This window comes from Bombus pascuorum, chromosome 15 (assembly GCF_905332965.1).
Source record: "Bombus pascuorum chromosome 15, iyBomPasc1.1, whole genome shotgun sequence".
Lineage (NCBI taxonomy): Eukaryota > Metazoa > Arthropoda > Insecta > Hymenoptera > Apidae > Bombus > Bombus pascuorum.
The window spans coordinates 5,897,789-5,915,569 of NC_083502.1; the positions used below are offsets into that span (position 1 = coordinate 5,897,789).

Consider the following 17,781-nt stretch of genomic DNA (forward strand, 5'->3'; position numbering starts at 1 on the left):
TTCTTGAAGCTTGCGAACGCGAAATTTTATTCTATTCGTCCGATTTTCCAACTTTTTCGATTTCAAAATTTTATTTTAGTATCTTATTTTTCAGCTCGAAGAATTTTTATTTCTTTTCTTTTTTACAGTTCTTTCAAATGCTGATTTCAAAATTTTTCTTCTTTCTTTTATAACCTCTCAGAATTATTTTGGTTATGTTCAGTTAGGTTAGAATTTTAGGTTAGAATTTTAGGTTAGATCGAAAGTTCTGGTTAGCTCTATTACTTGATAACTTATTTTATTAGAAATTGATTACCCGCGTCGATTGTAGAGGTTCGAGGATATTATCTGAACCCGTAATCTTATCTTTAAAGAACAGATCACGAAAGATTCAGATCTGCGAACGGATATATCGAAGTTTGTTAAGAATTTTGATAAGGATTGGGCTTGAGGAAGATTAACATAGGGGATTAAGTTTCTATGAATTTTAATTGGTTTTATAATAGGTAATTGATTTAATTTTACTATTGTTAATAGTTTTATAGGAAATTTGTAAATGTTCGTAATTCTTAGCGCAACGATAGAATCAAAGTTGGTTAAATTCGCGACGGTGCGTTTCAAAAACGCAATCGACTGTCTCGGCTGTTCAATTTCTTCGTTTCGCGACGCCTGTTGGATTTAAACGAGCCCAGTGTCTCTCAGTTGACTTTACTTTCAATAAAATGGCAACATGTTCTCCTTAAGGAGTATAGAAATAGAAACGAAGGGCCTGGTCAAAGCGAAATGTTGTGTTTCTAATAACTGAACCTGAGAGCCATTGTTACATTGACTCTGGCGGCAATAAAGGTCAATAACTATTTGCCTGGCAAGATACTTACGCAATTGATAGCTAGGTGCAAGGTATTTCTGGCTGACATGTTCATTGGTGGTCGCTAGATCGAACCAAGTGGATTCTTTCTTCTTTCCCGGCGAAACTTCTTCCGTGTCCTATCGTTCAATTTGCAGATTGAGAAGGAAGAAACATTGTAATAGGAATTTGTCGGATATTTTAGGTTAGGAAATATTGAACGTGGATTTAAAATTATTTATTACTAAATTTACTTATTATTGCAAAAAAAGAGGAACTCATCGATTGTGCTGGCCTCGAATAGGTTAGAATTAATTATTTATAGGTTATTCGTTGAATTATTACTATAAATCTATAAAAATTCTATGTAAAGTTAAAAACATTAAAGCATATTTTCATGACTATTTTACTATAAATCTATAAAAATTCTATGTAAAGTTAAAAACATTAAAGCATATTTTCATGACTATTTCCACATTGATTTTAAACCAATCTAATTTTTACCTAGTTTATAATTTCCTTTGTAAACAGACCCCTTTGTAGACAACTGGCATACGGTGTTCACGCGTATTCAGCAGATATTTAGTTTTTCGCAGCTTGTTTTGCTTCAGCGATCTGCATACAGAGTTAGACACAGTCTATTCCACTTTTTATTTTCGTTTATAAATATTCTCCGCATATAAATATTTTTCTTCGCTGATATTAACGTCGTGACATCGTTTCAATAATGTGATTTCCTCTTTCCCTTCGCGGACGACATACGATGATCCATCGAGCCACGTTGATTCTCGAGCGAACCTAGCGTCAACAGACGATACGTAAATCGTTTTTTGCTTTCCTGTCGTAATGAATACACGAGAATTACCATGAGGATACTTTGTAGCGTGCTCGATCGCGCATTATTATCGAACGAGTCTTAAAAATGATCCGAGATGTGTTATGCAGCTGGCTGAAAGGGGTACATTATTCATTTGATCTCTCCAGCAGCCTTGACGCGGCTCGTAGTCAGCTGATGTGGCGATCAACTGATATTCACTGGTGGCACTAGAGCAGAATTTATATTCTTCCACCGAGATTCACCGATACGAATTAAATGAGAAAAAGTCACTATGCGTACTACAATCTTGATCAACGTTAGCAAACTAACCTCTATTAATGGAAATTGGAACTTGTTCTACTATAGTTTGAGCCTGTTATTGTAATAAGATTTCTTTCTGTACCGTAAGAGAGAAACTTTTGAATATTCCGAGGGAAATAAGCGTTCTACGTTTTATAGTTTAGTAACTAACCTCGCCAAATTGTTGTTAAAAAAGCTGTACAAGTACAGTTTTTACGAAAGAAATTCGACACATTTGATTGGAGAAAATAAAAATAATAAAAGAAATTCTGAAAGAAAATTTCGAAAATTAGGTGGAATAGGTAGACGAAATAAATAATCGTAAAGTAAAATTCATAAATTGAATATTATATGATTTAAGTATGCGCATATAAAATTATGTCAAATGTTGGTTTGATGCCAGTCCAACTACATGATGAAGCCATTCACTGTAACTGAACCGTGAAGCATCGATTCCCCAAAATATCTTCGATCCTTTCGATGTAAAAAGTAATGGACTTTCGTAAATTGCCAAGGCTTGTAAAAGTTGTTGGAGAATGGATAAAAAGGAGGTCAATAGTCCCATCGATAAATCTCATTAACTCTTGAGAGTCATCAAATCGTTGGTTTATCTCTTTTTTCGGTTCAACAATGATGGCAGTCATTGATCTCTGTCGCGGTGACAAGATTCAGCGAATATTCAGGATTAAATTTATTACGAGCGATTCTTCATTGAGGACGACAACGTAGCGCTCAAAACTAACATGAAATATTAGAACATAGAATTTAGAGATCTATGGTCCCTAAATCTGAGATTTCAAACTTGGATGTCAAAGATTTCTAGAGAATTCAGATTCTGGGAAACTAAAGATTTTTCATTTATTTGAAACAATTCCCAAATCATAACCTCAATAATTTAAAACTCGATAAACAACCACTGATTTGTAATATTTATAATTACAATTTATGATAAACCTGCCCAAAATGTATGCTAACCTTTTCAAATCCAGCTAAATCATCGCAATCCATAATGTCAATTTCAAACTAATATATAATTTCAGTTAAAAAATTACTCAGACACCAAAATGGACAATAAATCTATTAAAAATCTATCCTAACCTCTTTCCAGTCATTGCTTCAGCCATTACAGATCATAATCCTAATATAAGACCCAACAATCCTAACCAAAACCTATCAAAGACATGTGGTCAGACATGTAACCACGATAAGCAAGCGTTAAGGTGCAAAGGCGAAAAAATATTGGCTCATAAATCGATGCTAAAGAATTCGACCTTGCTCGACGTCCAGCCAAATTCTCGTCGCCCAAGAACCTATATACCCGGATCGATTCAACCGAACAAAGCTCTGGCCTCTCTCTGAACCCGTCCCTGGTGATCGATCCTCGGGAGCATAGCCAGAGAACCGGATCCGATGGCGCGCCACTCGCATAAAGAAGCGCGAAAACGACGATAGTACGCGCGGCGACTTTGACGCCGGCCAGAGCCACATCGTTGCCGGGCGTAACAACTGCGAAGCTGCAGCCAGTGCAATCGTCGGCAGACGGACTAACTTCGCATGACGTCACCTCAACCAGCGTATCATTTTTAGCCCACATATACAGCCGCGCTGCTCGAGGTCCTCTCCTCGCCCTCGCAGCCGTCGTCGTTCCACCGCGTTCAGGTTAGTGTGTGGGGATATGCGTGTACGGATGGCCTGGTGAATGCACACACGGCCGACGGACTCTGTGGACAGTGCGAGTGACCGAGTGCGCGGTATAGGCCAAACTCATGCAGCGATGGGTTCGAGTTGAGTAGCATTACAGTTAACAATTTGCAATTTTTTCGAAACATTTTGCATAGGATGAATGATTAATATTAGAATTATTAGAAGAAAGACTAATTTGGATTTTTTTAGACAAATTTTAGGTGGGCCAAACTCAGCTGGCGATGGGTCCCAGTTAGCATCGCAATTGTTAAAACAATTGGCGTTACGTTAAACAATTTGGAATTAGATCATCGTGAGATAGAATATTAGGTTCTGTTGAGAGAACTGAATAATTTGGAGGTTCCTAGAAAAATTTTGTATAGGGTATATTTAGTTTCTTATAGGTTAGAATCGGTTTTCCACACATGTTGCAAATTATTACACGACATCTTTCTAACCTTTTAGCCATAATAATGAACACATCGTAAATTAGTTTGGGTAAAATGTAATTACTCGGTAATTAATAATTTTATAATCCGAAAGATTACGTATTGAGTTAAACTTGTTTAGATTTGAAATATTCGCGAGTTGCTCGAGCATCTCGGTAGATGCAAGTGTAGGCACGAGCTCATGTTTTTGTGGGAGATGGTAGGTTCCTCGATTGCATTGTGGGCGCTTTCCCTTGGCACTAGTGACCGAGCTGAAAACATTGCTCGCTCATACCGAGAGTTCTTGAGGACGATAGACTCGTGTGGTCTTTGCGTCAGTGGTTCTCATCTCCACTTCTTTAACTTTCCACAATTTTTCTTCAAAGTCCTAACAACTTACTTTTCGACTATTTTATATGCCTCTCACCTGTAATGAAATAAATATCGAATGAATCTACTATTTCATACATAAAAAAATATTTAAATTGAGTAATAAAAATTGGAATGCAGATGAGTTATGAAAGAAAGTGTCATAACCTCGACAGCTTTCATAAGACGAAAGGGAACGATGCGTAGAGGCACGTACGATGAAAGAACGCCTCGAAAGAACTCGTAAATGATGAGCAAGGTGGGCAATGAATGGGGGAATGAGCACGCTTTCAGCAACTGGGGTTAGAGTGCCTTTCGTGGGGACAGTTTCAAGGAAAGTCGTGGAATTGGAAGCTTCCATAATTTTAGAAAATACCACCCTTTAATCTTCCACTTGTTTCTTTTGCTAAATGTTAACGAACATTTAACACATTTTCACCTTTAGATATTTTTCTACAATCCCTCAATATTTAACAATAATGTTTGGCGATTATTTGACGATATATAATTTATTTGTAAAATTTTATGATCTTTTACAGATTGTAGAAATCTAATTTTAGAATTTTGTATCTTTATTTTAAAACTTTATTTGCTCGAGTTTACTTCTTTTATCAAATTCTCTACTATTAAACTTGTTACCCTTATACAAGGCAATTTATTAACAATTTAACGGATTATAAACTGTGATGTTAATGTCAACTTGTAAAACTTCCTGCATAATATTAATTCAATTGATCAAGATGGCGCTGTCGTCTTCGTGTATCATGTTGTCAGTTAAACGTGAAAGCTTGAGGGATATTTATGGGATATTTATTGGTTAAGTGGAGCGACTTGATGATAGGGAATTTTTGATCATGCCGAAAGTAACATGACGGGAGATTGGCCGTTTCTGGCAACGGTGGCCGGAATGTGCATCGCTAGCATGTAGTAAGGACGAACCGAGGACAATAGCTGAGGATGCATTTTTGTTCCCTGGACGCTTGATGAATCCCTAATAGCTATGGGAGTGGTTTCGTTCACCGAGATATCGTTATAAACGCGCGCCATATTACCGTTTTCTTTAAACTAGTTCCGAAAACACCTGTAACGTCTGACAACCATTGTTTAACACGATTTATTAATATCTCGTTTAAAAGAAATTCCTAAAGAATTCCCTATCTTTAATCAAATTTCTAGTATAGCATTTAATTAATAATAATAATATATATATGTAAAGCAATTAAAAAAAGGAACATAAACAAAGTCTCTACTCTCTCGCTAACGTCCCGGTTCCAGAATGGCTTTCCCTGCTTGAGACTATACAGTCGACTATACCGTCTGTACATAGACGTCCTATTCTACTTCAAGCAACTCTCCTAACGACTCTCGTACGATATTGTCTTTACGTGACAAGTAGCTAAGAAATGAGTAAACGTAAGCGTGTAAATAATCATATACAGCTAGTAGATACAGATAAAACATATATTTAATATTAATTAGTATAAATGAAAAAGCAATAATTGAAAGTGAATCGCGCTAAGTATCCAATTACTTATGGTGTACGTTGTCGATCGTAGAAATCCCCTCGAACACAGTGGCTAGGATAAATCAATATTGGAAACAGTACGGACTAGATGTTCGTCGGCACAAGCAGCCGAGTCACGAGTGTAAAGGTTAGGTTTGCTTATCTCACGCGAAAGTTGCATTAATAATCCACCACGCTGGTTTTACATTGCTTAAATGGAACAGTAGACTTCGCTTTTAAGCTCTCGTATGAGGAATCTAGCGATTTAACGATCAGCCCTAACGATAGACCACCAGAACTCCAGTTTCTGCCTGATATTTTTCGTCTCGGGTTTCCAAACGTGCTCTTTCTCCTCTCGTTCCGAACGCTTACAGTTCAACGGCTAATGACTGCACCTTTTTGTTGAGAAACGATCACGCGATTCGTTCTGTTTGCAAGTTGTTGAAACGTCATTAGCTAGAGACTATCGTTAATTGTCCTAGGGATATTTTTGACTAGGTTAGGTTTTAACCACTAAGCGTTTGGATATTTGGCAGGCTGTGTACATATCCGTTAAAAATTGGGGTTAGGTTAGATTAGATTTTGCATCGCTTCTTCATTGCGCTTTTCCAGATGCATTTAACCATCTATCAATTTGAACAGTGTTTATCGTTTATTATCTAAATGAAAATTAAAACGCAAAAATTCCCCAAATACATCCATCGGTCTAGTAACGAACTTTCATAAATTTTTCATCAAAGAGTCGATGAACTTAAACAGTGTACCTGAATCAGCCTGGAAAGTACTTGGTTACAAACAACTCTTGGCTCGGTTCCGTTTATTGGACCGTATCGCGATTACTGATCACGAAACCGAGGAGCGTAGTTTCGCCTGGCGGTTCACGTTCGTTGAACGATCGTTGACGGGACACGCGCCACGAAATTTGAGCGGGTCGCTCGTAAATTGCGCCAGCAGTTTCGTCTCAACACCGGTTGCGCGTACTCTCCTCAGTGTACACGCGTGTGCACTTGTTCACGCAACGCAACGTGGCCTCCGGTTATCCGTCGCTTCTTTTCTCTCCCATCCACGCTAATGGGCGTTTCAGTCTGCCTGCAATTGCATTATACGCGCGCGTTATGCAACCACCGAGGGCTCTGGATCACACGCCCTCCCTCATCCCCATGTTGCTCGCCTTTTCAAGGGTGAGTTCCTGGGGCATGCACGTTCAAGCTGATAGAGTCTCGTTTGTCCGCCTCTATATCCGCAACGAACATGAACGGCCTTTTGTAATTTCGACCGGTTTACGTTAACCACTAAAAATTTCAGAAACCGTACAAACTCGTCCTTTTTTACTCTTTTGTAATGTGACGCAAGTTGTCGAATCTACGCTGTGTCTTAGATCTGTGAAACCATTTAGGAAGTTACGATTTTTAAAAGAAAGTGTCGAGTGCATTGGTGTTGATTGTTTGTAAGATTCACAAAGTTGCTGAAGAATTCCCGAAAAGTTTCCCTAGAATGCGTGACTGTGAAACCTATGAAATCTTCTAACCAATTCTGCCGATCGCCGATTAGAGTTCCCTAGGCAAATAATCCCACAAATTTTAAGGAATTTTCTCGTATTTCCCTAGGTCCCTAGCTTCCTAGGAAGACAAATTTTATCTTTCTATCAATACCAGCGAAACTCTTAAAGATTCTTCTCGTTTAAATCAAAAAATTAAATTTTCCGGTCCACGTGTCCATTCCAATTTTTCCCTGGGTCTCGTGGAAATCAGAAAATTTCAATTTATTTCTTACGTTTGTCAATCGATAGAAGTATGATTGATCTTAATAGCTGAAAAATACCACTCGGTGTTATGGATTCGAGAAACGCAAAGAAGTCACGTTCGTATGATAAAGTGGCGATGAGTCTACGCCAGTGTCCTCGACACTTGGTTCTGCCCAAATGGCGCTGTCGATGCAGTTTTTTCGGTGTATTCTGGATAAGTAGTCTCGTGGTCTCGAACGTGACGCGGCCATCAGCGTTTGTGGCGAGTATCCTTCGAATTCCTTTGTTCTTGCTTGCCCCCGGGGATCATCGGGTTCGCTGCTCGGTTTGAAACGTTATTGGATTACGTTCTTTCTGCGGTTTCTTCCTACTCGTACTCTTACAAATACCACTACGCACTACCATCAATTTTTTAATCATTCGTACGCACCTTCGCCGAGGAACTGCTTGAAAATTATGTTCGCGCAAAAAGATCCGAGTTCGTTGAATACGTCGTTTGAAAGTTTTCGGTTTTGCTATCAGTTCCATCTTAGAAACTCCGTTCCGATCGGTAAATTAGGAACCTTGCGTGCGAGATAAATTGTAATTCGCGATGTCGAAGAAACACTCGAGGTAAAGTTAATTCTTTCAAGGCGAGAAACTTTGCCTCATACGCCGTTATACGTAAGTACAACGTTACGCGTAACAAGGTTAATTTACTTTCTCCAAATTTCGGTGAATTATTCCGTCGACTACCATAAGAAAGATCTCTCTTACAAAATATTCACTCGATCGATAGCTTAAGAAACAATTTGACTTCACGAATTCTCCATTAAAATTTATACTCGTACTCGTATAATATAAATCACCGACAGTGAATTATTCGAATTGAAGATATAAAAATCGCAGAACTTTCTTTACCTCCTATGAACTGAAAAAAGATTCGTCGAGACGATAAAAATCATAGAATTTCCAGACGTTCTATATATAGTCTGCATATCGATTAACCTCGGATCGCAGTTCGTATATGTGTATCGGATCTCTATGTCTGAATGTTAATCAGTAGAATTTTCATGACTAACGAGATCGTTCGATGGCTGGTTCGACTTGCAACTCTGGAGTTCGCAGTCGCGTAAATATTTATCGGGAGACGAGGGGTCACTCGGCGGAAGTGGTAACATCGGTATTGGTATAGGTCAGTTTATTTTCGAGCGGAATACATTATCGATCGGCCGTTAATCGTATGTATGTATATGCGATGTAGGTACACAAGCGGACCGGCTCTTTGTGTCGCTTATCTTATTCGTCTTCCTCTCTTTTTTTTTTTTCTTCTCGACGAATAAAAAATGGTCTGCTTGCACGAGAGAAAACGTGAATCATCAATATATACATTCTACTCTTTCGACGTAAAATACGCTCTCGTATCCAGTATCTTATTTAGAAAATTAAAGCTTCGCTAATTTTACTCGAGAGTCGAGTTATTGTATAAAAAAAAAAAAAAAGAAAATGTAGAATTTTATTTAAGCGATTGAGGTTAGGTTGGGGTTAGGTTTTTGCGGGTCTAGTGAATCTTCAAAAACCCATAAACTTTACGAATACTTTGAGAAACTGAAAAGGCGAAACGCGTCAGTGTTCCGTCCCAAAGGACGTTAAGAAAGGACGTCCGCTTTATTTTCACCTTTCTTTCGCCAATTCAAGCCGAACACAAACGTTTGGTCGAGCATGAAACATCGTTTTACGAGGACAATGAGAGCGTGCATGATTGCGAGGACGTAAAATAGCCGGCACGGCAATGACACGGCGGCGAAGGATCCTCTTGGACAGACAGTGAGAGAGAAAAAAGGAAAAAGAAAATAGTAATTTGCAGCCGGCGAACGAGAGAGCGTAATAACACTCAGCCTTGACCATGCTCGAGTCGCACGAAAGTGAACCTGTTTGCTTGCTCTAGAAAATCGCTGATAAACTTTCATGCTTCTTCCACTGGATCTTGCGCAGCGAATTCTCGCACCATCTTTGTGTACAATACAAATAGACGTGAATTTATAACACGCTTGGCAAATAAAGAACCAAGTTTAGATTAGGTTAGGTCTAGATTTTTAGAACCGTAGTCTTTGCACTTGACGAGACTCGGCAGATTTCTTTCAAAATAACTTCAACGAGATACGCTGTATTTGGATATTTGACAGGGAAATTAATCGCGCTAAATATATTGCGAAACTTTATGAATAGGTTAGAAATATTTTGTGTAGGAGAAACCGAACGACAAAGCAGATTGCGATTGGTGCTATTATTTTTCCCCCAGAAACTTAGAACGTCTTCGAACATTCTATGCAACAAGGTCGCGATAATATCCGGCGAACAGATAAAAAGAAATCGATGGGCTCGGTGAGGATGTCAGAAACGGGCGTCTACTCGCGCGGGAACCTCGCCATAACTCGCGCCATAACTGTGAGGTTATGTAACATTACGGATAGACGAGGCTCGGGGAGAGGTCTGTCAAGTCTGAGAATCATTGACACGTCGCCGTGGGAATAGAGAAGAAACTGTGTGACAGCACTGTCTCCTTTCCTCGGTTGACAGCAGGCAATATATCTAGGGAATTTCCCCCTGTGGGACTTGAATTAAACAAGAAACCACTCCTCTTCGAGGAACCACTTAGTAAGTATCGGTAGAATTCTATGAATATCGTATTTGAAGCAGTTTTCGGGCATTTCGAAGCTTAGGCTTACATCGTGATTAATTTCCACCTAAAGGAAAGATAAAAGGGGAAGAGTGCTGTAGTGGATTTATCAGTAGGCTAGGGATTTTCACGAGAATTCTTATTCTAACGAGCACAATTTCTATACATTGTGATTAATTTCCACTTAAAGGAAAGATAAAAGGGGAAGAGTGCTGTAGTGGATTTATCGGTAGTCTAGGAATTTTCACAATTTCAAATCTTTGGATCTGCATGTTCCATAATATGCTAAAATTCGACATGCCAAATTCTTGTCGTTATGGGGTCCATCGCACTTGTGGCCTTAATCGATAAGAAAAATCTATCGATGAAAACTGACGAACAGCGCTGCAAAATTCTTGAAATATAACGAAATTACGTTGCAGTCATCGTTCTCGTCGAGTGATAGACCCGTTTCGGTTAAAAATTTCAAACGGAAGAATCTGAAATTGGATGAACGATCACGAAGGAGTTGCACGATGTCAGGAAGAGTCTAAGAAGCGGCGGAGGATTACAGAACGAATTAATTAACCGGTGATCAGCAGGTATTGTTCGTTCGTGTGAACGAAGGAAACGATCCAGGCGAAAGAGAGAAGGCTGCGTGACAGAGGAGGCCCGAACGAGAGAGAAAGAAAGAGGAAGAGGGCCGTAGGTATCGTAATACAATACTATTAGTTGAACTTGAGCTACTTATGAATGACCTTGTCTGGATCAGCCATACATTTTCACTCATACCACGCTGGTAGCGTGTCCTTTGACTATCGCGTGTGTGAATGCACGTCCTGTGCTGGCTATGTTCATTGTTTTTTCTTTTTTCACGCGTCGGATAGTCCCGTGTATCACAACTCCCAGCTTGGGTATCACAACAGGAGACGGGGCCTGTTTTGTCTGCTATTGAAACGTTGTGCTGTCAGTGTTGCAAAATAGAGGTGTTACGTTTCCCTACGTCCAAGCGGATTCTAGATGCTTCGTTGACCAAATGGCACTCGGTCGCACGTCCTTCTACACGTTCTATGGCGTAACACGAGTGGACTTTTGTGACATAGATCGTTAAGATAATTCCTTTCGTCGAATTTTTTTTACAGATGTAGTATCATTTCGACGACTACTTTATCTTTCTAAGATTAATTCCTGCGTCCGACTATTTATAATCACCTGTCTACATCAAGTGATCACGCATAGGTGAATATTAGAAATATAACATTAACGCTGCTGCGATCATTCATCCTATGTAATCATCGTTGCCAAATAGCCAGGTAGAAACGGTTGCAGGTAGTAATTTATTTTTATTAGAATCATTCCTATCTTTGACCAGTTATAGTCACGCATAAACGAATACTACGAGTATTTTCCACTATTACAATCACACTTACGACGTTCAATCTGCCTAGTCATCATTTTCATAACTAATAGTCACGGTTGGCGTTAAAAATCCGGTTGGTTATAAAATGACAAATTCACGGGGAGCTGGTTACTGTACTTTTCCGTGCAAGAAAATTACGTTGCAGTGGCGCAAGTGCGGCCAACCACGGCCAAGTAACATTATCGAAGCCATTGCTATTCTTCTTGGCGCTGCTAGCGGTCGAAGGACAATGGGGGAAAGAGATCAGGCATAGGGAAGGAAAGAATGCAGGAAGGAGAGTAATAGGAAAGGGGAGTGGGGCGAATAATGTGCCCGAGCCTCGACATCTGTCCGGAAGTGCGTAGACGCCTTCCATTTTCGTTTTCATTTGCATACGTTGTCCGCTGTGTGGCCGTGTCTCGTGCCACGATACAATCGTGTCGAGTACCGTGACAAACGGGATCGTTGAGGACGCGTCTTAATTCGACGCTTAGCCGTATCTTTAAGTTCGATATGCTCGACAATTTTTTAACGCATAACTCAAATTTTAGATTCGTATTATTCTTTAAATGAAATTATAATGATATATAAAACGTCTGTGTTACGGTACATTGTAATTGTAATTAATACGTTTGTTTATTAGTATCTGATATATTTTCGAGATATTTTCGCGTAGTAAAAAGCTCGTTACGAAAAAGGGGTCTCATTTCTAGGAAGACAATGGCGAAAACAATTCTCCGTTTTCTTTCAAACTAGATTCGTATTTCAAGCGAATGCTATCCATTTGAATCTTTGATAAACGGTCCGTAATTTATCCGGCCATTGTGTGTGAATTACCATCGTCGATATTCGGCTGGCTCCTCTCTATAGCGACATTCGTCGTCGCTGGCTTTTGTAGTCGCGCGATCTCCGCCACGATCTTTCGCAATAATTTTAAAAGGCCGCTTATCCAGCCTCAGCCATCCGCCGTAGATTCACGGAGATTCGATCTAAAATGCGCGGTTACACGGAGGAACCACTTCGAAAGTTGAGCGAGTGCCTGAGATACGCGAATTTCTCTCGAAACAGACATTCCTAAAACTTTTCCTTCGAGCTATTCCAGTAACACGTCTGAGATCTTACAGTCTTTTAAAAATTCAAACATGGCGCCATTTTGCAATGGTGCTGTGTGTGGTCACATGCTTCCAAGAAGATACATTTCCTAAATGAGTATGAAATTGTATATCGTGGAATATCACTAGCCTTAGTACAGAGAGATAAAGTTCTTGAATAGACAGAATTATTGTTGATCGTATAAATTGTAACTGTGACGTTTATTTGTATTGTAGAATATCCCTAGATATAGGAAATTTTGAATTTTTGTTAGTAATAAATAGAAAGCGACAGATGTGACTTCTATAACCTGTCTCTAAATTTGGGGAAAATTTCTTTTGGTTTATTGTTCGTTATAGTCGTTATGAATTATACTTCTATCGGTGACTAGACTATCGTTTGATAAAGTTGTGTGTCTTGTGTGGTTGAAGCTTATCGTTTTAAAGCAGTGCGAAGGTACAGGTCCAGTCCCACATGACTTAAAACTATGCTTCTCACAGTGACTATAATCACTGCATCCCAAAATAGCTGATATAGTCACAGTTCAAGTACTCCTATTTAGCTCCTAATTTCACCAGAAATGATCCGAGTCTAAATAAATAGTCCTGTCTCTGCATACACATGAGCCTTCTATCTATTTGCCTCGGTGATCATAATCACAGTACCCAAAAATAGCTCATATAGTCGCGATTTGAAGTGGAATATACGAGTTGCAAGTTCCCTAGGGAGATCGAAGAGGGACAGGGTCGCCACTGTGCCAGTTTAATTTCGCATTGACGTAGGTCCAGGGAGCTGCATTGTCTGTAGCACATTGTGTTCGCATGCGTAACACCACAGGGCCGTGGCCGTCGCGTTACGAACCAGGCTTGATGCGTGAGCCTCGTTCTTTGTTCCATTCTCACGTGAAATGGCCACACATAGATACAATATTGCGAGTGTGTGTGCGTGTGCGCGCGCGCACGAGCGCCTCGGCCGACGATCAGAGAGGGTGAAATTAAAAATACCGTGAAACCCTCCGTTGCAGGCCGTCTCTATGTTTTCCTCTGACGCGTTCAGGGCCGTCGAGCACGAAAACGGAGCCCTGTTTCCCTTTTGCCCGCTCGATCGAGGCCACACCGCTGATTTATAGGGTATTTACCCTTCTATTTATGGTCTGGCTTGACGGTTGGTTCTAATGCTGCCCTCGAAGGGGCTACGATTACTGTTGGTATTATTATTACGAGATCCTGCTTGACCAGGCCCTCTTACATGACTCCAGTAAAATTTTATACGTTGTATGTTGCAGGTTATTTTTGTGTTGAGAAATTTATAGGTGTAACGACAAGATGTTGGGTAATACAATTGACGAAATCATACGAGGAAATTTTGCAGATTCCAGGCATTACGATTTTTTCATACCATTTGTATTCGATGTAAAATCGTATTTTTATTTATTTATCAGGGAGTAAAATATTATGTTTGATGTAATATCGTTTTTTTTTTATTTTTCATATTTATATTTTACTGAATCTTAGAAAGAATGCATTTGATTGAGTTATTGTAACATAACCTTAAACATAAGCTTAATTCTAAAAAAGATCGGGTTCGAAATTGCTAGGTTAGGTTTGTCTTTTAGTTTGCACGATATTTCTCGTAATTCAGGAACGAGAGAAATGTTTCATTATTGGAATGGGTAATCGTGGACATATTAAATTCATCAGCTTCGTGGCGGGTTTGCCAGGATCGTTCGGGGGTCTCAGACTATGCCTGTGCGTTCCACTTTGCCTGCGTATTCCGTGAAAATTAATTTTCTGACTCCTCAGAGAAATGCACGTGCATTAAAAGCAACGTGCCCTGCAATCCACTGGCTAACGCACGCCATTCCATTTTGAAAGATATTACGTTCTCTCGTAGAAAATTTCCTGGCTTTTCTTACGTTCAATTATAATAGTCAAAATTATTAATTGCAAAATTTTTGATCACCCTTTTTAGGTTAGATTATTAACCATTAATTACGTTGTAGCGATTAGGTAGTATTACTCAAATTTTGAAAGATTTGGACGGATGATTTGTATTATCTGTGCGAAGCTTTGAAAACTCTAAATGAACTCTAACCTCAAAAATTTTGTTCTCCTTAGAGAGTATCAGTACTGTATCAAGTAGACAATATTACAGTAATTGTACAGAGGTTAATGGATAGCTTCTGCTATGTGTTCAAGATTCCTGGATCTAATGGAGCACTAATTTCAAAATTAAATTCTCGGTCCGCATTGTCAGACATACATATTACGATGATTAGGCGATAATAATTTCACAAAGGTTAGACAAACAGAGGTTAAGCAATAATAAAGGTTAATAACAGTATCCAATTGTACAGAGGTTAAGGGGTAGTTTCTACGATCCATTCAAAATTTATGCTCCTAAAGGAACGCTGATACTAAAATTTAATGCTCTTCACACAATGTCAATCATGCAACAACCCTGTTTCTCTGATTGCAGACGATAGTGGTTAAGCAGTGATAAAAACCACACAATATAGTTTATTTTCTCAGGAATTGTATAATATCGAGAAACTTGAGACTTATAAACGTATATTCGTTCGTAGCATATCTTTTACGTTCCTAACCTAACTTTCTCGTATCAACCCATTTAAAAAGAAGAATATTCTTAAAACGATGTTATTTATTTATTTATTTTTGCTTACAGATGGTGGTGGTAGTTGAGCACCAGTGGGAGGAGGGCGGCAGCGGGGCCCAGGGCGATGTGGCTAGCAAGTGGGAAAGCTCGAGGAGGTGATAACGACTTCTGACCTTCCGTGAGAGCGTGTACCGCGACGTAGAGGGCGCCGCCGTCGATCGTCAAGCGAAAAGGCTCACCATTCGGAAGAAAACGAGAAGGAAGAGGCGGAAGAAGAAGAAGTGGAAGAAACTGAGTACGAAAACGGTGACGAAAGAAACGAAAAGGGTGGAGAGTGAAAGAGAAAGAGGGAGTAAAAAGGGCGAGCTCTAAAGGGGAGGCAAACATCAACAGGGATAGAGAAATACAGATACGTGCTTTGGAGAGAAAAGCACACGATTAAAACGCCATAAAATTTGAAAAAAAAAACAACAAAAGATCGAATTGAAAGGAAGGAAAGAGGGTTGGAAAGAAGCGGGGAAACGTTGAGAAATAAATTCCTTCATCGTGGCCAGGTTGAGCACACACAAGACATTCTCCTTCTGCAGCGGGATATCGCTCCTGTACATTAAAAAAAAAAAAGAACAAAAAAAAATATAACTTCTACCTTGAGAACATATACCTCGTGCGTACAAGTACCTTCAAACATAACCTCTTTTTCGCAGCGTAATAGTGCCTAGGCCCCTCCGGAAGAACGCGACTACAAATAATAATAATAATACAAATAATAATAAATAATAATATTAATAATTAATAGCAACGTTATATATATATTATATATATAAATCTATACAGAGAAAATAAAAGATCTAACGAGAGACGAAAGCAGTTTTAACGTTTTAATCATAATCGTCAGTTTCGTTCGACTTGCAAGTCACAAACATACACAAACACACATAAAACATAGGCAAACCCAGTGACTATCTGTATGTATACGGACGTGAACGTATGCAAGAGAGAGAAGAGCGGTCTCTTGAGATCAAGATCGAGATCGAGCAAGTTACGAACCACTTGGTCCAAGGTTGGACAGAATCTGAAGAGGAAGAATCGTGGTGGTGCGTCGATATATAGATCTTATCAGGAATATTCTCGTTGATAACGGTACCTCTCCCCCTTCGAGCCCCTTAATCGATTAATACGAACCAGGACAGCGAAGTACCTGCAGCAAACACAGATATATTTATAAGAATAATTTATATGATATATATATATATATTATATAAATAAATGAGTATATATAATACAGACACACAAACAGACACCGATAGTAATAAAATAGTAAAAAGCAGCCTGTTGAAAGGCGACAAGTAACAGCTAAGGGCAAAGAGAATAATAACGATATCGATAAGAGTATATAATAATTAAAAAGTAATAAACGATAGTTGATAAGAGGAAAAGAGAGAAGAAGATCGTACAACAGAGTGTGAGTTCTTAAATAATTCTAGAACGCGCTACGGTTAGAGTACTTCTACTTTTCACGGTTAATCTACTCAGCAATTGCGGAGCCTGTTCTACATATACGATCAAGGTGAGTCTGATGTTCTTTGAATTGATAGTTGTAGAGTAGAATTTCATTCGTCTGCACTAATTTGACGATCTTCTCAAATAATTCGTCTAACTGAATTTCCAACCTATATTCACTGTAATTTGGTTCTTCGAGTTCTATTGCTTTTAAACATTCTGCACAGTATATTGAACTTTAGGAAAGGAATTTATTAATGGCGATAATAGATAGTCGTTGAGTATTTTTTAGAAAATTTCATGCATTTAGAAATGTTTATTTAAAATAATATTCGTTACGTATGTGCCAATATTTTTCAAGAAGGATTTTAAAAAATAAATAAGATATTCCCAATTCGGATCTAGTTTAGCTATCGCGTCGAACATTTTTCGTTCAGTCTAAATATACCGTAACAAAGTACATCCTGAACGGGTCTGACACGAACGAGACGAATCTACTTCCTCGTCGTCAAACCACGACAAACACACTCAGGGACTACAACCTACGGAATATATATCAAACTACAGGGACATACAAATTACTGAAACCAGATACGCAAATACAGATCAAGACGCGTGGTAAAAATCAGGCATATTGCTATGTCAAACATCATCAAACATTTATCATTCGTTATACATCAAACATTTTGCATCAAGTCCCAATATTCAACAAAAAGTAATAAAGAACATCCTCTTGCTCGTTCTCAAACCATGGGAGACGCGCTCAAACATATTCAAACACACTTATATGAACACAGACCATGAAAAAGAGAGAAGATACACAGGTTTACAATCGATCGGTACGTGTTGCGAAAATGGTTCTCAC

The 17,781-nt window shown here is 38.9% G+C and overlaps 1 protein-coding gene across 4 annotated transcripts in view; it reads left to right on the forward strand.

Moving 5' to 3' along the window:
- The window catches only part of LOC132914751 (ecdysone receptor), a 206,482-nt gene that overhangs the window by 57,084 nt on the left and 131,617 nt on the right, over positions 1-17,781 (forward strand). For all 4 annotated transcript variants that reach the window (XM_060974115.1, XM_060974114.1, XM_060974116.1 and 1 more), the window contains one exon: positions 15,486-16,983. The gene's annotated coding sequence lies outside the window, so the exon portion shown is untranslated. The remainder of the gene's footprint in view (positions 1-15,485; positions 16,984-17,781) is intronic.